Source organism: Crinia signifera, chromosome 12 (genome assembly GCF_055691185.1).
Source record: "Crinia signifera chromosome 12, ASM5569118v1, whole genome shotgun sequence".
Lineage (NCBI taxonomy): Eukaryota > Metazoa > Chordata > Amphibia > Anura > Myobatrachidae > Crinia > Crinia signifera.
This window is the reverse complement of record NC_139228.1, coordinates 90,845,102-90,859,504: the sequence shown is the minus strand read 5'-3', so window position 1 is coordinate 90,859,504 and position 14,403 is coordinate 90,845,102. Positions and strand designations below refer to the sequence as shown.

The window sequence follows — 14,403 nt, the reverse complement described above, 5'->3', positions numbered from 1 at the left end:
CAGTATCTCGAAGGGGGACAAGTTGAGCGGAGTCCTGGGAGTGGTCCTAATGCTATACAACACAATAGGCAGTGCCTCTGGCCATAACAACCCTGTTTCAGCCATAACTTTACCCAATTTGTTCTTAATAGTACCATTCATTCTCTCAACTTTGGCGCTCGCCTGGGGACGATATGGAGTATGAAGTTTACTATTAATCCCCAGGAGTTTACACATGATTTGGAAGACCTCTCCTGTGAAATGAGTGCCTCTGTCACTCTCAATGACCTTTGGGATACCATATCTACAGAAAAACTCCTGACATATTTTCTTTGCTGTAAAGGTAGCAGTGTTGGAGGCAGCGGGGAAAGCCTCCACCCAGCTGGAAAACATGTCAACACAAACCAATACATATTTCAAATTTCTACAGGGTGGTAACTGTATGAAGTCGATTTGTATTACCTGGAAAGGGCCTTCTGTAGGAGGGATGTGGGATGGCTCTGTTGGGATGGCTTTTCCAATGTTCTTCCTCAAACAGGTGAGGCATGACATTGCCACTCTACCTGCTTGAGAAGCGAACCCTGGTGCACACCAGTAGGCCTTTACCAGCTTGCACATACCTTCCTTCCCAAGATGTGTCAGCCCATGGGCCGCCTCGGCTAGACTAGGAAGGTATGCTCTGGGGGCCACTGGTTTCCCGTGTCCGTCTCTCCAAAGTCCGGTGGACTCTTGGCCACATCCCTTCGACTTCCATACTGCTCTTTCCTGTGGGGAACACAAATTCTGCATGTCTATCAGTTTGGATGTGGATACCATGTTCAGTGTACAAAGGTTGGTAGGATGGGTGAAAATATTTACAGGGCATGCGGCCCTTTTTGGTGCCTCATCAGCGCGGCTGTTACCAAGTGACACCGGGTCTTTCTCTGATGTGTGAGCTTTGCACTTGATAACAGCCACTCTGTCTGGAAGCTGAATAGCTCCCAGAATTCTCCTAATATATGTCGCATGCACCACTGGTGTGCCAGCCGCCGTCATGAAATTTCGGAGGCGCCATAGGGCTCCAAAATCATGCACTACTCCGAAAGCATATCTGGAGTCGGTATATATGTTAACTGATTTTCCTTGGGCCAGTTCACATGCTCTGGTCAGTGCCACCAGTTCCGCTACTTGTGCTGAGTGAGGTGGTCCCAAGGGTTCAGCTTCCACAATACCTTCTCCATCTACTACTGCGTAGCCTGTGCACAGCTCTCCCGTGTCCGTCTGTCTATGACAGCTACCATCTGTGAATAAGGTTATGTCTACCTCACTTAATGGGCTGTCGCTTATGTCAGGACGTGCTGTGAAGGTCTGATTCAGGTAGGTCATGCAATCATGTTTGTCCTCACTCTCCCTAAACTCTGCTTTACCATATTCAGCAACATTCCCATCACCCTCCACCCTTTGTGCCTTGGAGGGCACATGAGGAAGGAATGTGGCTGGGTTTAGTGTGTTGCATCTTTTGATGGTAATATTTACTGGGGCCATCAGCGCCAGTTCCCACTTGGTGAACCGTGCTGAGGACACATGACGTGTTTGGGCAGAATTTAGGAGGGCAGAGACAGCATGGGGAGCATGAACAGTTAAATCGTGTCCCAACACTACGTCCTCACTCTTACTTACTAGTTGTGCTATTGCGGCCACACTTCGTAAGCAAGTTGGGAGTGAGCGTGCTACTGTGTCCAGCTGGCCACTGTAGTACGCTATTGGTCGGTTGGCATCACCATGTTTTTGTACAAGTACTCCTGCCGCACACCCAGCTGATTCAGTTCCGTACAGTTCAAAGGGTTTCCCATAATCTGGCATTCCCAGTGCTGGGGCCTTTGTTAGGCTCACCTTTAGTTCCTCGAAAGCCAGCTCAGATTCCTCAGTATGAGAGACCCGATCTGGCTTAGTTGAGGAAACCATCTCTTGTAGTGGTAATGCCAGAATAGAGAATCCTGGGATCCAATTGCGACAGTATCCACACATGCCTAGGAACATACGGATCTGATGCTGGGTCTGTGGCAGTACCATGTTTTGAATCGCTTGGATTCTGTCGTCGGTGAGGTGTCTCAGCCCTTGGGTAAGGCAGTGGCCCAGATACTTAACCCTGGTCTGGCATAACTGCAGCTTATCCTTTGATACTTTATGTCCTGTCTCTGAGAGATGCATCAGTAGTTGTCTAGTGTCATCCACTGATGACTCCAGTGACTCAGAACATAACAATAAGTCATCGAAATATTGTATCAGTATCGAACCACTCATGGGTTGAAAGGATTGTAAACAATCATGCAAGGCCTGGGAGAAGATGCTGGGGCTGTCTATGAATCCCTGGGGGAGTCGTGTCCAGGTATACTGTACTCCTCTGTAAGTAAAGGCGAACAGATACTGGCTGTCAGGGTGCAAAGGGACGGAGAAGAACGCTAAACACAAATCAATGACTGTGAAATGAGTACAGTGAGGTGGGATTTGCATTAGGATGACAGCTGGGTTTGGCACTACGGGGAATTGGCTCTCAACTACTTTGTTTACCCCTCTTAAATCCTGCACTAGTCTGTAGCCCCTCCCCCCGCTCTTTTTCACAGGAAAGATGGGACTATTGGCCGTGCTGGAAGTTCTAACTAGGATTTTCTGTTGGAGTAATCTTTGGATCACTGGATGTACTCCTAGCTCAACTTCAGTTTTTAAAGGGTATTGCGGTATTTTTGGGGCTATCCTGCCTTCTTTTAAGCGGATTTCTACTGGAGCTACATTTGCCATCAGCCCAGCATCCTGTCCATCTTTAGTCCAAAGGGAACTCGGTATTTGTGCTGTAATTTCAGCTACCCTAGATGGATTTGATTCTACAACAGTGGAATACAACATTAGCCTCTGAGGACTGTCCAGCATATCTTGCACTTCTTGTGTAAGATTTCTAGGAGTGTCCAGAAATACCCCATCGGGGTGCAATAGATGACACATCCCATTTTGCATAGTAAATCTCTACCCAGGAGGTTAATCGGGGCCGCTGCAGCCAACAGGAAAGAATGTTTGGTATGCAAAGGCCCGATTGTAACCTCCGCTGGTTTCGTCAGTGGGTAATGTTGTATTTTTCCTGTTACCCCAATTGCTGCTACTGATTGGTTAGTGAAACCCAAGTGAAGAGGAGTATTGAGAACAGATCTGGCCGCCCCTGTATCAACCAAAAAGGTTTGCCTTACTCCAGCTATATCAACCTTCACCTGAGGTTCCTCTCTAAGGTGTTGTGTTAGTCTAACTGGCTGTAGGATACAGGTATGACCTGTTTCCTATGGTCTTACCTGGGTTGCCCTTAGTACAGTGTCAGCCATCAGATGTGGAGGAGGCATGTTGCGTGACCTGTCTGTCTCCTCCCATTGTCTAGGGGCTGGGTATCTCCGTGTCTCACCTTGGTGAGATTCCCATTCTCGCTTATGTGTTTGGTAACTCCTGGGGTTTCCTGACCTACAATGAACTGCCATATGTCCCTCCTTATTGCAGTTGTAGCAAATAATGGGCTTTCTGCCTGTGTCCCTGGTGTTTCGTTGATATGCAGCCTTATTTGGGGCATTTGAAAGGGCTTGGATGCTAACCATCATCAGTTTGTCAGTTTGCAGTTCCCTGTGCTTCTTAATGTTGCGGTCGTGGTCCACAGCAGATTCTCGTAGGGCATCCACTGTCATTCCACGCCAATTTGGGAAAGAAGTTTGGATTCTGGCTCTCAGGTTTTCGCTAAGCCCTTCCACCAGCACAGAGACAATCAGCTCCCTCAGGTGGGGGTCGTCCTTAGGCTCGGAGACACCAGTGTATTTTGATACCGCCATCAAACCCCGGTTCAAATATTCGCTAGCTACTTCACCATCTTTTTGTTTGATAGTGAATATCTTGCTATATTCCACTGCTGCAGGAAAATACACTCCCAACTGTAAGTTGATTAGGCGTATATTTTCCTGGTTGATCTCATCATTTATGTCCTTGTCCACTTTCAATCCACTATCCTGAATGAATTTCGGGATGTCAATGTGAGTGGGGAGACAGGCCCTCAACATAATTCTCCAATCCTTGTTGGTGGGCTCATCAGAGTTTCCCAGATCCCTTACAAATTTCCGGCACAATGCCAGATCTTTCCTAGGATCAGGGAAATCTGTAATGATGGACCGCAGCTCTAACCTTGTCCATGGGTTTAGCATGGTCATCTTTCTGGTAGGTATCACACCCTCTCTGTCTGCCTTACCATAGGGAACCTCCAGTGTGCGTACAGGGTATGTTTGTACCACATCCGCATTACTGGGACCTGCTTGGGAGTCGTCTGTGTCTGTGCTGTGTAGTGCATCCTTACCTGAGTCCAATACTATGCTGTTGGCACCAGTTGCCTCCTCCTCCTGTGCTGAAGCCCCAGCAGCGGGTTGAGCTTTTCCCTCAAGCATGTTAAGTGCATGGGAGACGGCCAGTGCCAACAGCTGCTCGTTTTCCTCTCGGGTATCTGTTTCCTTATAAGGGGATAAAACAGGGTAAAAGTTAGTAACGGATACATTATTACTTATGTCTTTCTTATGAGTCATTAACCCCTTCGGCACATATGGGGGTGGGGGAGCTGATTCTATTGTGGCAGCGGTTGCATTTTTATTGTGGCTGATTGCATCTGGTATTGCCAGACCTCTGATTCCCCATTGTTCCTGTCCTTCCTTCTGCCACAATTTAAGAATATCTATATGCTTCACTCTCTCCTTACGACTGGAGAGTAGGCATATTTCATCTTTTACTGCCGATAAGATTTCTGGATCGAAGCTACCAACACTGGGAAATTCTAACTTGCTGCCTTGTGTCATTTTTCTCCATTTATTTTGGTAAACAACTGCCCGTTCACCGTGCTTCCTGCACATAATAAAAGCAGCCGATCCTTTTGGCCGGCTTGCTTCCTCCCTAACTTGCACGTTATCACAGCGTGACCCGTTATTACCCATAATTACAGGAATAAACGTTCACAGCCTAATAGATACCGGTGGGTTATTACTTGTCTGAGAGCTCCCCAACCACTCACTTCTCCACACACTGGCACTATTCCGCACCTAAGCGTGAAGCCCAATATGCAAGGTAATGTTACTCAATCACCAATGCTCTCAACTAGCCGCGCACGTCTAGTTGACCTACAAGGTGCGGCCTAATTTCTCCAGGGCACAACAAACTTGTTTTCCTGTGCCCCCAGAAACTGGATTTCTAAAGTAGCTAATTGGAAACAACTGCGTTCCGATGTATCTTCTTGTACCCTCCTAGCGGATCAATTTCCACTGAAGGGGCAGTTCCTATGTGCACGTCGCCACGTACATCCTGTCCTAACTGGACTGTCCTACACTGGACTACACTGCGCTTGAGTCGTGCCATCACACACCCGTTTGCCTCAGTTATGTTTCACACTGGGCGCTAGTTACACCTTGGTCTTATGCTTATTTTTGAAATATTTCTGTACAGAAAATCTTCCCAGGCTGGTAGCTTTTCACTAGATACTTATGCAGGTATAAATCCCTTATAATACACTATAGGAATCTATTAAAATAATGCTTGAGTTGCTTGCTTATGAGAAAATGAACAAAAAGAAAAAAAAAAACTTATTTTCTCTTTATTAATCACCGCCTTACCCACAGTATATTGCTATACTGTTTTAAATAAAGCTGATGGTTTAATACTGTTCACCTTTGAGTTCCTATGTGTGCTGCATGTGCAGTACCAATGAACAGCCACGTGTGTACGTGCGTTGTTCACAGGCCGCCGATGAATCGGCCACCCACGTGTTCTATAGTGTATTTGCAAGGTTGCGCTCGGGTTTCGCTGTACGCAGTAATTGCGCCTAAATGTGGAATAAATCCCTTAACTCCGTCCGAAAGTTACGTATCAAGATGCGAAATAAATCCCGCACTTAATCCGTAAATCACGTACAAAGATGCGAAACTTTCCCGATGTGGGCGCGCGCACCTTGCGTAATACACAATAGACGCTTTACGTTACTGCAAAAGGCCCAGGACTTGTCGCCACGTGGCGGAGTCCCTGTTTTTGCAGTAACTAACAATAAACAGTTATAGTTTTGCACAGAGGGGATCCTCTATGTACTATAATAAACACAGACTCCACGTGTGCGAACCTTATCGCATGTGGTACGTATACTGTAATGAACAAGCAACTCAAGACACTATACCCCGTTAAACTACTTGTGGCAGGCAGAAGTACAGTTTACTAAACACTTAATATATGTTTTAAACACGTGGCTTTCACTTATTGTACTCCGGGTTCAACGCTAGCACTTCCCAAACCCCCGCCGCGGACCTGGCCTATCCAGCAATGGATAATACTTCCACCCTTTTGCTGGTATAGGTCGGGTCCCACGCCTGGTACTGAGTTCTGGAATGTGGAGCGGCCGGACGATGCCCCCAATTGTTAATGGCGATTAAATATGACCAAAGTGACAATAAGTGAAAAGCGCAGGTTACGTAGTATGTCCGCAACCTGCGTACCCTTTATACCTAACTACGTGCGAACAAAACGTAGCGCAGCGTAGCGTACCTTTTATTGTATATTATACACCAAGAACCAATACCTTAATAAGAGATCCCTTCGCAGTACTTTGTCTCTAATCTGCGAATATACCTTAAAGGACAGTGTCCGTAATGTACCTTATCGCTATTATGCGAATAAACAGACACGACCACTGTATAGAAATAAGGAGATAAGAACTCCGCAAAAAGTTGTATTTAAGTCCCTAATGGACAAAAGGGGGTTACAGAAATAAGAAAATACAGGTATATAACAAGTGATACAATATACTAACAATGAATACTAAACAGGCTCAGCTAGGGGGAAAGAAAACAGATACAAGACACAATCAGCCAACAATACAATAAGAATAAATACCGTGAATGCAACCGTTACCGTCTCATCAACTATGCGAAGCGCAGTCCGGTCAGAGCTCGCTATCGTTCAGGGATGAACTATAGCCCGGTAGAAAGTCAGGGAAAGGTAGATGTGCCGAAGTGACTGAGGCTGCTCTGGGTCGCCTATCTTATAGGGTCAGAAAGGGGAGGTCAAAGGCCATTCTCATTGGTCAGAGATCATATGTCAGGTCCACTGTGATTGGGGGTAAGACGCTGCACCTGGTTTGAATAGGTGCAGGGGAGTGAACTTTAAGAGTCCTTTGTTTGATGGTTTCGGCGTCAGCAGTGATAAGAACCGGTTTCATCTAGATTCCTTTGTTACATACTTTCAACAGAAACTGTCTCTGGAATATGGATTATGTCCATAACTATCGGGCCGTGTATATTGCGAAATATTCGCAATGACCGGAATACTGCGCATAATGAACGGAACGGAACGGTACTAAACATGATACAGACAGATGTGTGCAGGGCTAACTAGGCTATGTGTGGCGTTCTAAACCTTTAACTATATTTTACTTAGTATCAGTATGTCTTTATGAATTTATGTGTGATAGTATGGCTACTCTTCTGGTCCACTTTGTCACACATACTCGGGTATGGAAACTTTATTTGCGCAACTCTGCGAACCAAAATGGCGACCATACTATCCTAAAATGGCGTGAGTGTAACTCGACTTCCACAACATCCACCAGGAAGTCTTTATCGTGGATGTTAGTCATTCTTAGTGCAAAGCATCAGAGGTATATATTTCTAAAAAGATGTGCAAAAATACAGCAGTAAATAGTAATACATAATAATAAGATAAAAATACAAATAAGGACACCATAAAAGACTTGTTTGTTAACGTTGAAGAGTAAAACCAAGGAACCGAATAAATTAAGTTAAAAAGCATTTCAGCTCAAAATTATTGTTAAGGCCGTTTGGGATCAAAGTTTTTAATTCATAGATCCATTTCATTTCGGCCTGGGATAGGCGTTTCTCTAAATCCCGGCTTCTCACTTTTGGCAGTATTTGCTGAATTCCTGCGAAGCTAATAATTGAGCACTCATTTTTATTGTGCACAGCTTTAAAGTGTGCCGACACTGAGTGTGTGTCGACACCTTTCCTAATATTATAAATGTGCTCTGCCCATCTAGTTTTGGCATTCCTAGTTGTTTTACCAATATATACTAAATGGCAATAGCATTCAAGATAATAAATAATGTTCCTGGAATTGCAAGTGATGAATTCATTAATGGGGTATGTACTCCCCTTTTTTGTAAAATTATTCATTTTACTTGAAGTACTCTTCACCGTTTTACAAATTAAACAAGCACCACAGCGGTGGAAACCCTTATTACGAATACTTTGTCGGCTTTCTGGCTCCACACCGCTGTGAACTAATTTGTCCCTAAGTGATGGCGCTTTCCTATATATAAATTAAGGACGTGGAGGTAAAACTGTGGATAAAATAGGGTCTTGTAATTAAATCTTCCAATTCGATTTAAAAACTTTTTCAATGTCTCTAAAATTGGAGCTGTACCGTGAAATGAACGACCACTGAGTTTTTTCATTTGGAGTCTTTGCTTCTTTCAATTCAAGAAGTTCATTTCTACTTATGGTATTCAAACTGACTTTTGCATTGTTTAAATTGACCTTTTTATAACCTTTAGTTTCTAATCTTGAAGATACCTCCTCAATCTGTTTCTCACATATCGACACAGTGCTGCAGTTCCTTTTAATGCGAGTGAACTGACTGAAGGGTATACCCTCCAGCCAGTTATGATGATGCATGCTTGTGCGTTCAATAAAACTGTTGGAATCTGTTTCCTTTCTAAACATTTTAGTCTCTAGATTCCCATTGTCCACATAAATAAGGAGATCTAGAAAGGAAATTTCTTTTTGACTCTTACAAAAAGTCAGTTTTATTGACATGTCATTTTGGTTAAGTTCTTCGCAGAAAGTGTCTAGTGCTGTGGAATCTTTATCCCAAACAAATAGAATGTCGTCTATAAACCTTTGTCAGGATACCAAGCCCGCCCCCAGCACGCCACCTTGCCATATTTGATGTTCTTCCCAATAGGCCATAAAGAGGTTGGCGTAACTGGGAGCGAACCTGGTACCCATAGCGGTCCCAACGACCTGTACATAGAAGGCGCCATCAAAAAAAAAATAATTGTTAGTTTAAATAATTTTGATACCATCTAAAATAAATTTCTGTAAGGTTATCTGGAGATCACTTTTTTCCAAAAAGTACGACACTGCTCTCAGACCTTGCTCCATCTCAATTATCGTATATAAGGTGCTTACATCTGCACTACAGATATACATGCCCATTTCCCATCTTTGACTGTTCAATTTTCTTAAGACATCCCCTGTGTCCTTAAGAAATGCTCGTGTTTTTTGTACGAGGGGCTGTAAATAGAAGTCAATCAAGGCTGATAGGTTCGAGGTCAGACTGTTGCAGCCCGATACAATCGGGCGCCCAGGAGGTTGTACAGGATTTTTATGTACTTTTGGCAGTACGTATATTGTGGGTATAGATGGATTTTTGATGGTTAAGACATCAAATTCCTTTTTTGTAATTATACCATCTTCCAAAGCTTTTGTAAAAAAGATGTTTAATGTCTTTTCTATCTTAAAAGTTGGATCACTTTTCAATTTTGAATAGGTACTCCCATTATTTTTTTGACTATATATTTCAGTTATACTCTACTGTGTCACCAATAGCAATGCTCTTCAGAAAATGTTCTTTTGCAACCTCCAGCACGCGACGGCAATCCGCTGGGTGCAATATCCTGTCGTCAGTGTTTTGTACCTGCAGATCATACAATAAAAAATGGAAAAAATTGATGAAAGACTATTGAAAACTCACAAATGATTGTAAGAAGAATAGATGTAATGTCTAAACCAGAAAGATCCCAGTAACTGTCATATGTCAGCCACGTGTATGACTCTCACCTTTTGATGACCGTTGATACGACTTTACTTATTTTTTCTGAATAGCATCAGTGACCTGGAGAAAGTGGGTGCAGGCTTGGAGAAGTGGTGGGTTTAATAATTCCAGATTTGTGGCTGTTGTGTTGTACACAACAAACCTCCTTAGATTTTTTAGATAATTAAACATGGTTTGATTGCAGAGACCAAGTTCTCCCAATTTTGTAAAAAATCTCCTGCGTCTTGCAGATGCCATACACAAAATCCAAGGACACAATATCTGGGTTCATGAAGTAAAGAAAGCGTGCAACATTCTCCACCTGTGTATACATAAACTCCACCTGTGTATACAACATTCTCCACCTGTGTATACATAAAAGGGGGATATTACTTCCCATCTCAGCCATGTTATCATGGAAATATCATTAAGACATAAAATAAGATATCACTTCTTGGTTAATGTTGTGTACTCCTAATGTAGTCGCCAAATATTCTCTGAAGCCACGGAGCAGCGGTGTGAGTAATGAATGCTTATGATACATCCCAGCTTCCAGCATTCTCTTCCTCACCATCACCGTCCATCTAGGCCGGTTCATTTTGTGGAGAAAGGACAGTAGATGGGGAACATTAGTTGGTATAAGTAGAATCAGTTCTTTGTCTAATAACCCTCCATACGGCTCGGCAGCCAGGGACCAGAAGGACGGCCCGCACCTCCACTCAGCTTTTACCTTGTGGATATCTGCGAGCCAGCCCAATCTGGTCTCCTGCAAAAAAAAAAAAAAAATCTAACGCATTCAAAAAATCGTAAGCTAACTGCCGAGCACGTACAGACAAGATCGATGCCACAGTAATTGTGGCAAATCTTATGGGCTTGGGGGGGCCATCCTTCAAGGTCACGAGAGTGGGAACCAGATCACTTCTTATTTGCCTGCCTATCTGCCAGATCCACCACCAAACCCCAACGCTTGACTCTTATGCCAGAGGAGACCTCCTCCTCCTCGCTTATGTCCACAAGCTCATCTTCGGAGGAGCAATCTTCCCCCGAGATCTCACTCCCAGACACCTGGGCCAGCGAAAACTCCGGGACCATCACCTGAGATTCCCCTCCTCCATCCGGAGGGACTGGCTCAGGATCCAAAGTGGAGGAGGAGTCAGGGGGCACGCCTAAGTTTGAATCAGGGCCAGTGACCACCATAGCAGACCCGTCCTGCACCCCAGTATCCAGCTGGGTCTCTGCCACAGGGTCAATACCTGACCCAGACTCATCATCCAGCAGATTGTCAGCCGCTCCACCATCCAGCTGCGGGGCCAGTTCCTCCAGTGTCACACCTGTGCTACCAGCACTCACAAAGTCATCCCTCAGAAAATGCCCCAAAGTAACAGGATCCTTTTCTGCCCTACCAACCTTCCCCTTCTCGTTGACGTAAGGCATACCTTCCCTCCTCCTTCTTTTCCTCTGTCTTTATGGCCACAATACCAGCTCTCCTTTCTCCTTCCTAATAATGTCCCCCTCCTCCTCTTCACTCGAAAGACAAAAAAATCTGTTGGTAATCTGTACTTCTTCTTTACTCCCTGAACTCCCCTTCCCCTTTCCTTTCCCCTTCCCCACAAACACAAAAGGCTCCTCCCTCGCCTCTTTGACTATCGCCCTCGCTAGACCGGCTACGCCCTTTTCTACCCCTTCCACCACACTCTCTATCTCTCTGTCCAGGGCTGTGTTGTTGCCCCACCACCCCACAGAGGTTACAGACTATTTTGTCACACTCCCTTGCAACGTGGCCCAGTTTGTTACATTTAGAGCATTTCTGCTCAGGGCAATCCAGGCTGTAGTGCCTAAAGTCTCCACACCGGTGGCACAACCTCGGCTGCCCTGGATAGAAACATTGTATCCTGTCCCGGCCTATAAACGCCGCTGATGGCACCTGACCCCCCTCTCCGATGTTGACATAGGCCACCCAAGTCTCCGTCTGGTAATGATGTGGTTTTTCCTAATGGGTTTTGTGCGAAGAATCTCTTAAGTGTTAATTTCCTTGTAAAAGCCCTTATGTCCAGGTATGTCTCAAATGTATTTCAGTTTCTTTGTCAGGGCAAATGTTAAACCTTTGTGGGTGTCTGAGAGGGTGACTGTGCTGAGGTTGAATATGCCTAGTTCTCTTCCTGTTGTTGGTTGTCCTGTTTTGTTTTTTTGGCCTCCCCTGCATCCTCTGAATCATTTCTTGCTTTTCTCTTTTGTGCAACGGGTGTGCTCGGATGTGCTTGGCAGGCTCTGATGCTTGCCTCTAGGTCTAAAAAATCTATGTCCCATTTTTCCTGTTGTTGTTGGCTTGTGTTTTATTTTTGTGCTGAAAGAGCTGTCCTGAAAGAGACATGTCCTGCTTCTAAGGACTGCCTTGCTGTCTCTGTGAAATCTACGTCCTCTATGTTGTAGATTGAAAACGATGAGGTGTCCTTTTCTGAGCATGTCTGGTCTGAACTTACTGTACTACATTCTGAGTCTGATGAGGGAAGTCTGTCTCTCGTGTTTGTGTCATATACTGTTGGTATGTGAGTTCTTGGTTTGTGTTTGTATGCCTATATATGTTTTTTGGTCTTGGAATGTTGGTTAAGCTATTCTTTGTGTTTTTGGTTGTGTTACCTATTTTATGTGATGTTGCACGTTTTGTGTTTTTTCGGGGTTTCTTTGTGTGTGACATTGTGTTCTTGTTGGTGTCTTTTTTTGTGGTGCCAACCTCCACTTGTCTCTAAAACTTTCGTTTCTTAGTCTCAATTATGTGTTCTTCCCCTTTTTGGAGTCTTTGTTTTGTCAGTACTTCTATTTCTTTATAGCCCTCTTCCTCCACAAAGGCTTCTAAATTGTTGTAAAGGTCTGTAATTTAGTTGTCAAGGATGACCAAGTCCTGTTCATGTTGATCTATTATGATTTGTATGAGTCTCATGGAACATTCTTTAAGAGCATTGTTCCATTTGGACATGCACTCTGGATTGTCCTGATTGTGAGTTGTTGTTTTTTTGATGGTTAAGCCTTTAGGTGTTGTGTCTTGGTCTATGTACCACTGGAGGGCGAATGTGTCCCACCATACCTTGGTCTCCTGTTTCAGTAATTTTTCTAATTTAGTAAGCTGTTGTAGGAAATCTTGTCCTTTACCTAAATCTGCTGATGTTTTGTCAAATGCTGTGAATGTGTCTTTTGCCCTGTCTATGCGGCTGGTTCTAAGAGTGACTAAGCCCATGTGTTAAGGCTTTCGTGGTTGGTGTGCTGCAGTGCAGTTTGGGAAAACAGAAATATCAGTTGTTGGAGGTTCACTGCGCTCACCTCGTGAATATTAAATAGAACGTAGGTGCTGCTCACTCTTAAGGGTATCCCAGTCCTTTCTTGTAATCTATAGAATATGTTGTAGGTGGAGTGAGCGCTACCCTATTGGTGTTTGAGAGGTGTGACTGGTGCCAGTGTAAATGATTGAAAGAGAAAACAGGTTGGAGAATATAGGAATTTATTTATAAAAATATATAATGTATCTATTGCAAAGGCGAAAAATCTACCAGTAGGCGGATACCTTGTGCGGTATTAAGTGGTGCTTGGTGTACACCTATTTGGGGTCCCCAAAGTGGGAAATTCCTAGAACAAGTGTCACAAGGGGAGATACCTTGCACGGAATTGTCCTATAGAAAAAAAGTTTAAAAAATGAATTAGAATTGCTGTAAAACATATATAGTGTATGTGTGTATGTATGTATGTATGTATGTATGTATGTATATATATGTATATATATATGTATATATATGTATATATATATATATATATATATATATATATATATATATATATATATATATAGTTAGTTCATGAACAAACTAGTTAATCTTCTAGGTTTTTTTTATTATTATTTGAAGCAATCAATAAAACTACTTATTTGGGGATTCCCCTTAGCCTTAGAGATATAAGAATGTAGCATGTCTTACCAATTATATCATCTTATTCTGCTCCTTCCGCTAATTGTCATAGCAATAACGACCATGTTCTCGTTTCTGACACACTTTGAGCGGAGGGCAATCTTTGTCCATTTGAACGGGATATTCTGACTTGAATCTTGAATAGATGTCTTCTTTAGTTCTCTTCACAGGTGGTGGTGGTAGATCTTCTTCTTCAACCTCTTCCCGCTGCCTCTTTCTCCCTTCACCATCTCTTGACGTCCTTTCAGCATCTATGGAAACACGAAGAGAACCCAAATTACTGACAATTTGTGACGCCATCACAAGGTCATCAACATTTTTCATTCTATAATGCTTGTCTGCCATTGCATGTGTGTGGGCCAGATAATGGGAAATGACACTCTTCTCTCCATGGGAAACTTTGCTGTTAATGAATGTTTCGATCACACGGCAAACTTCCTGGCTTGTGATCGGCTCCAGATCATTCCTAGAAGGGGAAAATAAATACAATATATTAGAACAATGAAAAAGTTTGCAAAAATAAATAAAGTTTGGTTTATCCCTCAGGGTTTGCTCATACACGTAAGGAAAAATTATCAATATAGTTCTTTAAGTCATCTACACTTATTTTTGATGA

The 14,403-nt window shown here is 43.6% G+C and overlaps 1 long non-coding RNA gene across 1 annotated transcript; it reads right to left on the bottom strand.

Annotated features, from left to right (window-relative positions):
* Positions 1–6,409: 6,409 nt before the first annotated feature.
* LOC146049647 (uncharacterized) lies at positions 6,410–14,354 on the bottom strand. Its single transcript, XR_014466171.1, has 3 exons — positions 13,797–14,354; positions 9,861–10,199; positions 6,410–9,717 (listed from the first exon to the last, which is right to left on the bottom strand). It is a non-coding gene; the product is annotated as an uncharacterized LOC146049647 (long non-coding RNA).
* Between the last annotated feature and the right edge of the window lie 49 nt (positions 14,355–14,403).